The 14,605-nt window shown below is 45.3% G+C and overlaps 1 pseudogene; it reads left to right on the top strand.

Moving 5' to 3' along the window:
* Window positions 1–12,733: 12,733 nt before the first annotated feature.
* On the top strand, window positions 12,734–13,543 carry LOC125547259 (uridine 5'-monophosphate synthase pseudogene; annotated as a pseudogene).
* The last annotated feature ends 1,062 nt before the right edge of the window (window positions 13,544–14,605 follow it).

Below are 14,605 nucleotides of genomic sequence, written 5' to 3'. Positions count from 1 at the left end.
AACAAAATTGAACAATTACACCTCACAAAGGCGGAGCATAGAACCAACAAGCAAGTAGGAGTGGTATAAGAGGATGTGAGGAGCTCACCGGAGGGGGTTGTAGCCTAGGCCGAGCTTCATCACCACGGATGTGGCTAGGGGAATCAGACGAGTCTACCATCATAGGAGCAGCAGCACCACCACCGCCAAAACTGGAATGGCCGGAGCGAATCGCCATCATATGGGTCACCACCACCGAATGATCTTGCAAGGTGTAAAGTCTCCACATTTCAGTACAAACTAGTGGCGTCAAGAAACAAGCAGTAGCACGCACAAGGTAAATTCTAGTGACTGATGATTAGTAGACAAAAACAGGAAATAGATCGCACCAGTAGCAAAGTCCACTACCGCAAGTCCTAAACATTTCATTTAGATCATATATGAGAGTCACTAGTTTCTCCATTCTGAAAGTTGGGACGATAGATGCCTTCAAGTCTGCGAGTGCAAGAGCGAGGTGGGGATCAGTAAATATCAAGGATGTTGTTGTTCTGGGTTAAGCTAAGTAAAAAAATCAAGGGCATAACAGATTCAAGTCAACAAATATTAACATGTGTACATCTTGCGTAGACTATCATCATTTATAAAAGAAATACAAAACAAAATATGCAAAAGCTGTACAATGGTTAAGTGCTCACATTTAAATGCTCAAGATGCAGAACGCTTATTTACAAGTCACAGGAAATGACATTCAGAACGCTTACTTACAGAACTGCCATTATCTACTGTCCTAACAAGTTACATTATTTTAAATTTGTCATCTTGAAGCATCACACTAGCAAATGACATGAAAGATCACAGGAAATAACACTGCCCCTGATCAAGTATACTCTAAGCATCAAAAAAGTCAAACAAGCTCATTGTGCATTTTCTTTTTCAGCATGAGACACAATAAACATAAGTAACCACTAGGAAAATAACTTACTATCTACAGGCCCTATTATTAGCAACAAGAACATTAGGCATTGAAGAACAATATATTTCCAATGCAATCCGTTAGCGTAACACACCCTGCCACTCCAATCATCTCATGACCCAATAAAATGTCTAGAAAATCTATTGAATGGCATCAGTCCTAAATTCTATCTGGTGTGCTAGTAAATCTGGACGATCGATGAACATGAAACATATCAAGAAAAACAGTACACAAGGCATCAACCTAATTTCAGCAAGCAAATTAACTCAATTTAAAGAGATAGATGACAACTAAAAACTAACACTGAATCTATAAGGTTCAGTACAACAGAGTTGGGGCAGAGCCACTGTACAATACTGTATCGAGGCAGCAACCTAAGTTCAGTAAGCAAATTAACTGAATTGAAAGAGATAAATCTTGTTTGCTTCTTTGCACCCCACACTCTACTCCACTACATATGTACTAGAACTAATTTGCAATCAACCCTGAATAGTAAGTAGAGTAGATTTCAAAAATCTGGAACTAAACTAACCTAATTAATCACAACAAGGTGGCATGCATAGAAATCTGGAACTAAACTAAGAACTTCAAATTAAAAGAGGAGAAGCAAAGGTTCAGGAATTAGTTGGTCCCCTGCCGACGCATTGGTTGTCGAGGTTGAGGAGGTCGTGTCCATGGCCGCACCATCGACCTGAGCTGCAACCCAACATCCACCGCAGACCCGTCTTTGCGCTCGAAAGAGACGACCGCTTCAGACCCCTCCTAGCTCCCCTCCGATGGTGGTCTCCTCCTCGTTCATCCGCCTTGCTATGGCTTCAGGGTGGCAGGCCAGGCCGTCCCTTGTCACTGGGCGTCGTCGTCCACGACCAGATCTAGCCACTCCATGGCGTCCGGGCAGGCGAGGAAGTGGCCATCCTGTCCATGGCGTCTCGGTGCTCGAGCGATGACGGATCAGAGAGTTAGAGGGGATGTGGTAAAGAAGGTAAGGAAGGAGGGATGTGGCGAGGGAACAGAGGGGATCTGACTCACCGGAGCAATGCTGGAGCCACACCAGCTAGGCGGTGGCCCAAACCCTAGTGGATCATGAGGGTCGCGCGAAGAGGGAGCCCCCCTCATTTGCGGGGACCAGCACGGAGGTGGCCCTGGTCGGGACGGACGAGGCCCGCGCCAGGCCCTGCTGGACTATCATGCCTTCGTCGTCGGAGTAGAATGAGGAGGCGGCCTTGGATGAGGCGAGGAGGGCGACGAGCGGGGAGGAGGCCGCTGCGCCCTGAGTGCGGCCGCGGTGGCGTCGCGCGTGCACGAGCGGGAGAGGATGGAGTGGCAGCAAGATTGCATCTGGGGCGGCGACGATGGAGTGGGAGGGGATAGGGTTTGGGTGGTTGGGCTGCTCGGGGGGTGGGGGTTCTTTTTCTTTCTTTCTCTTTTTTGTTTAGATAAATGGGATGGATGGATGGATGGATGGATGCTATGCCATCAATCCATGACACAAACATTTCAACCAATGAGAACAAAGCTTAGTTAATTGTGTTTTTCTATTTGTTTCTCTTGTATTTTTTACACAAGGGTGCATTTTGGAATGACATAATTTGTTCAAATTATATCATGCTTTGCATAGGGGTGCGTTTTGGAACGGCAAACAATGTTGCCTAAGGAAGTTTTCATTTTCTTTTGACAAAAAAAACCATTTTCCATTTTTTGAGTGCCCCAAATGAGTTTTTTTGTGAAGGACCTACCATATATTTGTTGAAAAATTGGACAAAATTATTTTCCTAAAATATTAGGACACATTTTATGCACAATTGACCAAATGGTTGGGTGTCAGAAGTTTTGATCCACCTCTCGTGAAAAAGACAAATTTCCGCCGATTCAGCTGGAAGCGGGTCAAATTTGAACTGCAGCTGCCTTATAGTTTGTTCTTTATTTTTTTCAAAAATCATTTCTAGGTACATAAGTATCTATTTCATCATAGAAACACCAAAAAATTTCCAATATTAAACCACTAGCTAGGAACGGTCATGCGTGCCGTTATGACCGTATTTTGAAACGAGCATGAAAAATTAAAAAAAACAAAAAAATGGAAAACCTTCGCATTGTGTCATTATATGTGGCCAAGTTACCAGGAAAAATAATAAACTTGTAATACGGTAATTATTTTAAAAAACTGTTCTTAGAAACGAGCTATCATGTGTCGAGATCAATGGCTTTCAAGCCAAATGATCAATCTTATGCCCACATTCATGGCCTGGTTTGTTCAAATGATCTCATATTGTGCACAAGGGTGCATATTGGAATGGCAAACAATGTTGCCTAAGGAATTTTTCATTTTCTTTGAGCGAAAAAATCATTTTCCATTTTCTGAGTGCCCAAAATGAGATTTTTTTTGTGAAGGACCTGCCATATATTTGTTGCAAATTTGGACCAAATTAATTTTCTAAAATACTATGACACATTTAATGCAAAATTGACCAAATGGTTGGGTGTCAAAAGCTTTTATCCACCTCTCGTGAAAAAGACAATTTTTTGCCGATTCAGTTCGAAGCGGGTCAAATTTGAACTGCAGCTGCCTCATAGTTTGCTCTTTATTTTTTCCAAAAAATCATTTCTAGGTATATAAGTATCTATTTCATCACAGAAACACCAAAAAATTTCCAATATTAAACCACTAGCTAGGAACGTCATGCATGCCGTTATGACCGCATTTTGAAACGAGCATGAAAAATTCAAAAAAAATGGAAAGCCTTCGCATTGTGTCATTATATGTGGCCAAGTTACCAGGAAAAATAATAAACTTGTAATACGATAATTATTTTAAAAAAGTGTTCTCAGACATTGCATATTTTTTGTACATATGGTAATCATTTTCTTTATACACATGTAAGATTTTCAAATGGTTGGTTAACATTTTTCAAACATTTTATGGAAGTATAAATAATAAACAAAAGTAAAAAAAGAATGAACGAACAAAAAACAGACCAAAAAACGAGCCGCGGCCCAGTAGTTGGCCCACTCGACGGACGAAAAATATAAAAGAAAAAATGTGCCCTTGTCCCACCAAGGCCCAAGCCCACTCGACACTACCCATTAAATAAGTTACGGGCGAGAATGTACCAGTGTCTTTGTTACGGTGTGGTGGTTAATCTCCTTAGGGGAACTCGACTGGTAGCTAGTTCGAATCACGTGGTGTGGTTTCTTTTTTGCTTTATTCACCTTTGCGCGCCGGTCCTTTTTTCTTTGAGAGTGGCGTTTTGGCGCGGTGGACTTTCTTTTTTGCTTTATTCACCTTTGTAGGACGGGTCTTTTTTTTCTTTGAGAGTGGCATTTTGGATCTTAGATGTAGATACACCTATTATGAAATATGTATAGAAAATATCGCGTGTGTACATCTGGACGTCCTATGTTCGCACAAAAAATTTCGGTGAACAAGGTCATTTTTGTTGCATGTGTAAAAAAGATTATAAATGGCTTGTGAATAGCTGTAATCAAGCATCGAAAATTGTCTTTTTTACACAAGCCATAAAAATGTCATTTTTCATCGAAACTTGGTGCACACACATATAGTGTCCGAATTTACATGCGGGATTTTTTCTCGAATTTTTTTAACTTTTTAAAATATGTATTTAGACATGGGTGCATATACACCTATGAGCCAAAGTGAATTTTCGCCTTTTTCTGCTTTATTCACCTTTGTGGGACGGGTCCCACATGTCATTTGTATTGTGTTAGTTGGCCCCGTCTGTAAATGTAGACCTAGTTTAGTCAACAAGTCAATCTATGAACGGACTGATGCTACTACCGACAAATAAGCCAAAATGACACGACACATAGGTAAAATTGATGATGTGGATGTCCAGTCATCCATGTTACAACACCATGACCATCTGGATTGGTCGTAATCAGCTAGAAATAAGGCTGTCGACCACTGTTGTCTGCTTATGACCATTTTGTGTAAGGCAATTACGACCTTTTTGACCAAAATAGTTACTATGGTTTATGGTTTCGACTCTTCTAAATAGGCCACGACCAATTGGATCGAAATGGTCATAGATTTATGACGATTTCTTCCACGGTCACTGCCAGAAGGTCATAATTGAGCATATTTCTTGTAGTGTCCTAAATCCTTCATCTCAAAACAGCGAGATAAGAAATCCTTAACCTCCTTGATTAAATCAAGTTTGGTTCCAAAGATCAATATGTCGTCGACATACAGACAAAGAATAACTCCTTCGCCCCCACCATGGCAATAGTACACACACTTGTCACCATCGTTTACTACAAAGCCGACAGCAGTTAATGTTCTTTCGAACTTCTCATGCCACTCCTTAGGAGCTTGTTTAAGGCCATATAAAGACTTCAATAACTTGCACACCTTTCCTTCCTGACCAGGTACACTACTATGAAAATGCTTACCAGTAGCGCCGGTTTTTGTGCTACCAGTAGCACTGGCACCAGCGCTACTGCTAAGACGCTACAGCTATTTTGTAGCAGTAGCGTGTTTTTAGGCCAGCGCTACTGGTAAGTTCAACTACTAGTAGCGCGTTTTTAGGCCAGCGCTACTGGTAAGTTCAACTACTAGTAGCGCGTTTTTAGGCCAGCACTACTGCTAACTTTTATGTTTTTTTAGCATTTTGGCGCTATACATGTTTAAACAGATATATATTTTATACAATAATAACTCATCATGAACTAGTATGTTTAAATAGCATATTCATTACCACTTGTCATCACCATCAAACAATGTTCGTCAATGAGACATCATATAACAAGTTGGTCACTAGTCATAATCACAACTCCTCCTCCTCATCATCATCAACTCTAACACATTGTAGCACATAGAAACACATTCTAGCTACGACCTACTCCTCTCATAGGACCTACTCTACCCTCTCTTAGGTAAAATATCATAAAACAAGATAGGCATTGACGCTGCATTAAGGAAAATTGACTCTCCATAATAAAGAACGGAGATCATCTTGTCTCCAAGTCTTGGCCTACGCACAATGTTGCTTCCAAGTAGCTCTGTACGATGGTTCAAACACTTTTTGAAATCGTCTATTATCATGGCTTCCTCGCTTTTAGAAATCCAGTATGGACAGGAGTGATGTGGATACTGCGGCTGACCTGGCTGCCGTGGCCGTAAGCTCATAACATTAACGCGACCTCTCGTCAACATTAGATGGGGCACACAATCCATCGGGATTTTCTGTTCAAAAACATAGTAATAACTTTGTAGTTAGCAATATAGTTTAGTTTTAGAAGAATTTATGCAAAAGATGCACGGATGTCGTAATAGTAGAAAATCTTACCATGATATCTCCATTGATGTTACCGTAGTTCAACATGTGCACTAGTGGCACATATTGACCATAATGTGAAGGAGTTTGATAATAGCTATTGTAATTCTCAATATCAGTAAAAAATGCGATAAGACCATCTTGCTCCTTATAAGTTAATTGTGCTTCATCATTGTAGTAGTAGGTTCTATCTAGCATTTTCCGTACATTTTTTGAAGAATGAAAATAAGCTGTCAATGGAAATAAATTGTCAAATATTTTGAAATAAAAAATATAAATTACTTAGTAAATATGTTTAAGAAACTCACACAGCGGTAGAACTGGAAGCGTGTCAACAAGGACCCAAATGGTCATATCATTTTCGTTGATGTCAGGATCACCAAGATCGAAGGTGAGAAGCATACCCTCATGAAAATCATACACCTTGCAAAGGGCTTCCCAATTCAGGCAACCAAAATTGGATGAGTTCACAGAATTGTATAGATTTATAGCAAAATCATAACCATGATGGGTCCTTAGTTGAATTATCTTTGTCTCCATTCTTTCATGATCTTCAAAACCCATCTTCTCCAAGACATAGCGTCTTGCATGGCATGGGATAAGCTAGTCGAATTGTAAAAGACGGAAATTACACGTTGAAGAAGCAGAGAAGTCATGCAAAAAATAAAAAAAAACACTTGTCATCGTTGCGTACCGTTTCAACATCGAAGGTCTCTTGGAGCTTGATGCTGAAGCGCCGACCTTCTACCAAGTGAGGCCTGTCGCACAGACTGCGCTTATCTTCGCAGTACTCGCACATAGCAAATTCCCTTTCGTCGTCAGACATTTCCTAATAGGTAATTAATAATCCATCATCGAATACATATATAGTAGTTTGTAGCAAAGATCATCATATAACAACTAAAACACCTAAATTTTTTAGTTTGTAGTAGTTTGTAGCAAATATCATCATATAATCCATCATGAATACATATATAGTAGTTTGTAGCACACACCGCGCTCATCTTTTGCATTCAATAAGCAAATAACTAATAGGTAATTAATAATCCATCATCGAATACATATATAGTAGTTTGTAGCAAAGATCATCATATAATATCACTAATACATCTCGAATAATAGCTCCTCTAGGTTCAGTGGGCCGCGGTGTACACCCAAAGAGAAGGAACCATCACCGGATCATAGCTCCAGTGAGATCCCCAAATAATCTGCCAGGTATTCGAGAACCGGCCGTTCGCCAACACAACCAAGTAGCGCTGGACGTGCGCGTTCTCCTCCGTGACACGGTGCTGTACCACCTGCGCGGGGGACTCAAGCCTCTCCACCGATGCAGGCCCACGTGACCGCCACCAAAGAAGCTCTGGGTCGACGACGGGCTGGCTCCTGACTAAACTGCGCTCACGAGAAGGTAGCACAACCCAGTACCAGCCCGGCGGAGCCCAGTCCCGGACATGGCCCCTCGGCTCAACCAAGAGTCCTCCGCCGAGTCGACGACGGGGATGCGGGATAGGCATCGTCGACGTCGAGAACTAAATGCTTAATTATGAAAACAAAATTAATAAACACTTAGCAAAATTTGGCATGACCTTTGCTAAAAATAGGACATATCGAGCGCCTGAAATTTTCCAGAACGTAAACGAATCGACATTTCTGGCAAAACATAGGCCACTCGGAAAAATATGACATGTCCAAAATGTGACATGTTCAAAATATGATATGTCCACTACAAATTTGCATATAACAGGAAAAATTGCTTTAACTAAAAAAATAACAACAATTGCTTTAATTAAAAAGATACCTACAATTCTGTTAACTACACCTAAAACAACTAAAACACCTAAAATTCTGTTAACTACACCTAAAACAACCAAAAACACCTAAATTCTATTAACTACACCTAATTAAAAACCTAGCTAAATTTCTGTCCTAACTTTAAAACGTAGCTAAATTTAAAAACCTAGGTTTCATACGAATTAACTAGGGTTCATACCTAATTATTCTAATAACCTACATTTTTTCAACTACATAGGATTCAAAATAACTACTCTAATAACTATAACTAGCTAGGGGGAGGGAGGAGGAGGAAGGAGAGGGAGGAGTACCTCTCGGTACGGTGGAGGAGGGCCGGCGTGGGAGGAGAGCCGGCGCGGGGGCTGGGGCGGCCGGCGGGGGAGGGCGGCCGGCGAGGAGGAGGGCCGGCGTGGGCGAGGGCGGCCGAAGCAGCAGGGAGGAGGGCCGGCCCGGGGGACGGCAGCGTGCGGGTCGACAGCGGCACGCGGGGGATTGAGAGGGAGGAGTGTGGAGAGTGTGAGTGAGCTTTAGTGAGACATGAGGCAGGCCGGGCCGGGGGCGTGCGGGGGGAGAGGGAGTGGGCTTAGCAACAGCGCGGGCAATGGGCCAGTGCTACTGCTAAGCCCACTAGCTGTAGCGCTGGTGCAAAACACATGCTACAGCTAAGTGGCCTGCCCTTTGGCCCCGGCGGCCCGCTAAACAGCAGCGCGGCCTGCGCCAACCAGCGCTGCTACTACTCACTAGAAGTAGCGCCCGTTCTGGCCGGTGCTACTGGTAAATACCAGTAGCGTGTGTGCCCAAACAGGCGCTACTACTAAAATTCTATGTATAAGCATTTTCCTAGTAGTGGTACTACAAAACCATCTGGCTGATCCATATAAATTTCCTCCTTTAACTCTCCATTGAAGAAAGCCGTCTTAACGTCCATTTGATGAACGAGAAGACCATGTGAGGCAGCCAGTGATAGTAGCACCCGAATTGTGGTCAGTCTAGCCACTGGTGAGTAAGTATCAAAGAAGTCTTCACCTTCTTTCTGGGTATAACCCTTAGCCACAAGCCGTGCCTTGTACTTTTCTATCGTACCATCAGGTCTAAGCTTCTTCTTGAACACACACTTACATCCTACAGGTTTGCACCCATAAGGACGGTCAGTGATCTCCTAGGTTCCGTTAGCTAAGATGGAATCCATCTCGCTACATACAGCTTCCTTCTAGTAGTCAGCATCAGGAGATGCATAGACTTCTGAAATAGTCCTGGGTGTGTCATCCACGAGGTACACAATGAAATCATCACCAAAGGACTTTACAGTCCTCTATCTCTTACTCCTCATAGGAGTTCCATTCTCACCCTCCACAGGATTCTCAACGTGTTCCATCGCAATGGTGGGTTCAGGAATTATAACGAATTCCTCACTAGATGGAGTAGGTATCTTCTGATTTGATGAACTCGACATATCCTTCATAGGAAATATGTCCTCAAAGAAAGTTGCATCATTCAACTCCATAATCATACCAACATGCATGTCGGATACCTCAGATTTTATTATCAAAAATCTATAGCCGATGCTATGAAAAGCATAGCCCAGAAGAACACAATCCACGGTTTTTGGTCCAAGCTTGCGCTTCTTGGGAATTGGTATATTGACTTTCGCCAAACAACCCCAAGTACGTAGGTAAGAGAGTTTCAATCTTTTCCTTTCCCATTCCTCAAATGGAGTCATGGTCTTATGCTTTGTGGGAACTTGGTTTAGGACATGACACGCAGTCATTAGCGCCTCCCCCCACCATTCCTTGGAAAGACCCGATGTGTCTAACATGGTGTTAACCATATCAGTTAGAATTCAGTTCTTTCTTTCGTCTGCCCCATTTGACTGAGGTGAGTAGGGAGGTGTCCCCTCATGGATTATACAATGTTCCACACAAAACAGATCAAATTCATTGTAAAAATACTCTCCACCACGATCGGACCTAAGCCGTTTAATTTTTTGATCAAGTTGGTTCTCTGCCTCAGCTTTATAGTTTTTGAAGAAAGTTAAAGCCTCATCTTTAGATTTCAGAAGATACACATAACAATATCTAGTGGAGTCATCAATCAACGTCATGAAGTATCTCTTTCCACCTTTTGTCAACACACCATTCATATCACAAAGATCAGAATGTATAAGCTCTAGTGGCGCCAAGTCTCTTGCCTCTGCAGCCTTATGGGACTTGCGAGGTTGCTTAGCTTGCACACATACTTGGCACTTAGAGCCTTTGACAGTAGAGATTTTCGGAATTAAATTCATATTGGCTAGCCGCATCATGCAACCAAAGTTAATGTGACAAAGTCGTGAATGCCAAATATCAGACTCATTATTGTGGCAAACATTATTAATAACTTTAGTGCAAACATCTGACAAAGACAAGCGGAACAAGCCTCCGCTCTCATAGCCTTTTCCAACAAATTGTCCATACTTAGAAATTACAACTTTATTGGATTCGAAAACCAACTTAAAACCATCTCGACATAAACGGGAACCACTAACGAGATTTTTATGGATGGACGGCACATGATGAACGTTCTTCAGACGCACGGTCTTTCCCGAAGAAAACTTCAGATCGACCGTACCAACACCTCGAACGATGGCATGTGACCTGTTCCCCATCATCACGGGAGAAGTCCCTGTGACCTGGTAAGAAGAAAACATGGAGGCATCGGCACAAACATGTACATTGGCACCGGTGTCAATTAACCAATCAGGAGATTGAAATACTGAAAGGATGGTAGGAAGAATACCGTACCCAGAATCCTTCATATCAGTATCACCGATGACAACATTAGCGGACTTGCCGCTCTTCTCATGTTCGCGCTCCTCAAAGCGGTTAGGACACTTCGGAGCCTAGTGATTAGGATCACCGCAGACATGGCAAAGCCCCTTCCCTTTCTTATGAGAATTCTTCTTGAAGTTGGTAGAATGTGATGGCTTGTTCTTTGTATCAAACTTGCCTTTGCCCTGAGTTTTGTTCTTGTTGTTTTTGAATTTGTTGGGCTGGGAGTTCTTCTTCTGTACCATGTGGGCACTAGAAGCTCCCTCAGCAACTCGAGCACGTGTGTCCTTTGCTCTCGCCTTCTCTTCAACATCAAGAGTACCAATGAGGTCTGCAACAGAAAACTCCTGTCTCTTGTGTTTCAGGAAGTAGCAAAATTGTTCCACGAAGGTGGAATCTTGGCAATGATGCCTCCGGCAACAAATTTGTCCGGCAACACACACTTGAAGTACTCAAGTTCTTTTGCAAGCGACTGTATCTCATGAGCCTGCTGTACAACAGAGCGCTCATCAGTCATCTTGTAGTCATAGAATTGCTCCATGACGTACAACTCGCTGCCGGCGTCCGAGGCACCAAACTTGGCCTCGAGCGCAGCCCACATGTCCTTGCCGTTGTCAAACGACATATACGAATCCACAATGGAGTCATCAAGAACACTTAGAAGAGCGCCTTTAAAGAGAGTATCTATCTTCTCAAAAGCTTCCAACTGTGCTGGATTAAGATCGCCCTCAGGCTTGCCCTTGGTGGCGTCATAGCAGCCCATGGTTTGAAACCAGTAGACTGCTCTCGTGCGCCACCTCTTATATTGCGCCCCCTTAAAGGCAGGCAGCTTCAGATGCGCAGCAAAACCACTCGGAGTAAATTGCCTATAATCAAGTTTTTGGATTGTTGGAAATATGAGCAAATTACTATGAGATTTAATCCGAATAAACAAAATATAAATCATGACTACAGTAGCAGAGATTGAACTAATCATGCGAACTAGCATAGTAGATGAGCAGATCACATCTAGGGCACATACTAGAAACATGAATTCTACCATGATCTCGAACAGGAAGGATAGAATCACATACGATGCAGCGGGAGCAGCACCGCTGGCGTTGACGTTGTCGCCCATGTCATCGAGGATGAGGTTGCCGAGGTCGGGGAAGAGGTCGTCGTTCGCGAAGTCGTCGCTGCCAGCAATCGCGCGAGTGCGCTCCCCAAAAACCTGATCGCCCCTCTCCCGTACAGGATCACGAGAGGCGGGGTTCCAGAGGCCTGCTATCCCTTATCCCGTTGCATGCCGATAGGAGGGATGGAGAAGACTTGCTTGGCAGCGCAATGATCTGGAACGGTTGTGAGAGACCATACGATGCGGCCGCGGCTAGGGTAGACGTCTGCCTGACTATATAGTGGGGGCTGGGTAGGTCATGGGAGTAAACCCCACGTCCGAGTCGTCACGATCCAAAAGAATCGAAAATGGTTCAGTAATTAACGCATCTGTTAATTATTAACTAATGACTCATTAATTTTTCCTCAGCAGCAAAAATATAGACAACGTGCATAGCTCTGTCCTCGGCTCGGCTCAATCCCGCAACCCGCGACGCGGCGCAGCGCGTCGTGACGAGGCGTGGCATGGCGTGGCGAGGCGAGCAAGGAGGAGGAGCGCACGTGTAGGCCCCCTCTTCTCATGCTCATACAAGTGGTAGAAGAGCTCACCTTATAAAGAGGTGCAACTCTCTCTCAACTTCCGGGGTGGGACTAAACTTTAGTCTCACTCACTCCACTCACATGTGTGCATGAATGGGCCAAGAGAATTTCAGAATTTTAGTTGGGCTTTGGGCCAAAGGCCTACTAGCAAAATTCCAACACCAAACTCCCTGCCTCGCCGGCCGTCGCCGGCGGCCATGGACGCAGCCTCCATGGAGGCCCTCATCCTAGAGCTGCATGAGGTGGAGGCATACAAGTTTGGCGTCTTTGTGCTCAAGTCCAGCATCACCTCCCCGACCTACCTCGACTTGCGCGTGCTCATCTCGCACCCACGCCTCCTCTCCCGTGTCGCCGCCCTCCTCGGCTCCCTCCCCTCCACGCGCCCCTACGGCCTCCTCTGCGGCGTCCCCTACACGGCCCTCCCCTTCGCCTCCGTGCTCTCCGCCGCCCGCGACATCCCCATGATCCTCCGCCGCTACCACGAGACCTGCGCGGGCACCCCTCCCGCCATGCGCACCTAGGGCTCCTTCCGTGCCGGGGACACCGTGCTCATCGCCGAGGACCTCGTCACCAGCGGCGCCTCCGTTCTCGAGACCGTCGTGCCGCTCCGCGACGAGGGGCTCGTGGTCACCGACGCCGCCGCCGTCGTCGACCGCGAGCAGGGCGGCCGCGAGAACCTCGTGACGAACGGGGTCACACTACATTCGCTCATGACGCTCACCGAGGTGCTCGCCGTGCTCGTCAGGCACGGCAAGGTCACCCGGGAGAAGGCCGCCGAGGTGAAGCGCTGCCTCGACGCCAACAGGAAGGTCTTGGTGCCGGCGGAGCCCAAGGTGGTGTCGGCCAACACGGCGCTCGCCGAGAGGGCGAGGCTGGCCAAGAACCCGGTGGGGAGGAAGCAGCTCGAGGTCATGGAGGCCAAGCAGAGCGACCTCTATGTCGCTGCCGATGTTATAATAGCAAACAGACTTCTTGAGCTAGCCAACAAGATATACAAATCTTACTAATTTTTTTATCTTGAATTCTGACTCGTGAGCTGCGCTCGTTCGCTGTCTTGAGCGCACGCGCTCCAGCCGTCCGATGTGGTCTGGGGATCCCCCCGCGCGCGATGCGTCCTGACCAGGTGCCGTTACGGGATTACGCGAGGCGTGCGGCGCGTGGTGGGCCCGACACCTTTATTCCAGGCGAAAACTGCCCGCACCCCCCGCTCGTCTTGTTTGAAACCGCCCGCCCGCACCCACAGATTTCATTCGAACTCCTCCCCCTCTCCCTTCCTCTCCTCTAGCAATTTACGCGATGAGACGGGGTGCTGTGGTGGTGGATCCGGCACAGAGTCGCCGATGTGAGAGGCCGTCCGCGAGCGCCGCGAGTCGCTAGCTACAGGCGGAGGTAAACCCGGCACCTATTCTCCCTAATTCTTTCTTTGCTCCCTGGCTACAGTCCATAGAGTTAGGGTTTCGGGGAGGGGGTGGGCACGAGGTTGTCCATGGCGTCCTCGGGCTCCGTGTCATCAATGCTTGGGAGGGTGCGACGTTGCTATGGCCGGGGAAGGGGGTGGCGGTGGGGTTGTGCTGGGGGTAGGCGGGATTGAGTCGTTGTAAGGGGATACACGCGATCGAATCCTGGTGACTGGGGCATAGGATTCGTTTTTTATGTTGCTTGCTACTCAAGTCGACGCAGTTGCTCATAATTTTGATGGCAGTTGCTTAGTTTTTTCCTATAATTTACGAGATTTAGGGGCAGGGTAATGGGATGCATCTGACTTGGGGCAGTTGCTCATAATTTTGAAGGCAGTTGCTTAGATTTTTCCTGTAATTTGCGAGATGGAGGGGCAGGGTAAGGGGGATGCATCTGACTGGGACAGTTATTCATAAAGTTGATGCTAGTTGCTTATATTTTTCCTACAAATTTGTGAGGGGAGGGTCAGGGGATGCATCTGACTTGGGCAGTTGTTCATAAATTTGATGCTAGTTGCTTAGATTTTTCCTGCAAATTTGCGAGGGGAGGGTCAGGGGATGCATCTGACTTGGGCAGTTCATGGAGGGGTGATCGAAGTTCATAGTATCCAC

This window comes from Triticum urartu, chromosome 3A, assembly GCF_056163025.1.
Source record: "Triticum urartu cultivar PI428250 chromosome 3A, HENAU_Tu73, whole genome shotgun sequence".
NCBI classification, from domain to species: Eukaryota; Viridiplantae; Streptophyta; class Magnoliopsida; order Poales; family Poaceae; genus Triticum; species Triticum urartu.
This window is presented reverse-complemented; position numbering and strand designations above follow the sequence as displayed.